The sequence below is a fragment of the Cicer arietinum genome, chromosome 1 (genome assembly GCF_000331145.2).
Source record: "Cicer arietinum cultivar CDC Frontier isolate Library 1 chromosome 1, Cicar.CDCFrontier_v2.0, whole genome shotgun sequence".
Taxonomy (NCBI): Eukaryota; Viridiplantae; Streptophyta; class Magnoliopsida; order Fabales; family Fabaceae; genus Cicer; species Cicer arietinum.
The window spans coordinates 27,532,485-27,533,548 of NC_021160.2; positions in this window are offsets into that span (position 1 = coordinate 27,532,485).

Consider the following 1,064-nt stretch of genomic DNA (forward strand, 5'->3'; position numbering starts at 1 on the left):
ATCTCATCATTTTCAAAACCATAAAAATTAAGGCTTGTTGTGAATAACTTTGACCACAGGAAATATGGGATCAAATGGTGGCTCAAATATTACTCCATTAAGAAAGACCTTGCCATTGAGAGTTCTTAAACCTGATGTGAACAACATTAAGAATCTTGCTCGGAAGTTGAAGAAAGTACAACGTGTAATCTTTATGGGGAAATTCGGCAAAATTCTTGATTTACTTGAAGTTAATGTACAAGTGGATGCCCTTACAGCGTTGGCCCAATTCTATGATCCTCCTTTCAGGTGTTTCACTTTTAAGGACTTTCGGTTGGCCCCAACGTTGGAGGAGTTCGAATGAATAATGGGATATCCGATGAAGGGGAGTAAACCTTACCAATACATGGAACACTACCCCTCACAGAAAACGATTGCTGAAACGTTTGATATCCCTATAAAGGAAATAGAAGACAATAGAACCAACAAAGATAATTTGATTGGATTTCCAATAAAATATCTTGAGGAGAAAGCAGTAAACTTAGCAAGAGATGGAAAATGGGACACCTTCATGGATGTGCTAGCCTTAATTATATATGGAATTGTTTTATTTCCAACTATTAAGGATTTTGTGGATTTCATGGCGATAGACGTTTTTTTTGGCTTACAAGCATATAGGAGAGAATCCAGTACCAGCAGTTTTGGCTGACATTTACTGCACGCTCGACTTTCGTCATGAGAAAGTGGGGGGCCTAATCTATTGTTGCTCGCCAATACTCTATTTTTGGTTTGTCAAACATATTTTTCAAGACATGCATCAATTAAGAACTAAGAGCAAAAAGGAATGGGCCAATGTTATACCAAATCTCAACGAAAGAACGATCCAATGGTACTCCCGGAGTCAAGATATAAATGAAGTAATTTGTAGATGCGGTGTTTTTGTAGATGTTCCCCTCATGGGAACCAAAGGGTGTATAAATTATAGTCCCTATGTTGCATTGAGACAATTGGGTTATCCTATGAAAAAACCCCCAATAATGGATGTAACAAAATCTTTTGTTATTCATGGGCGAGATGGTTATGAT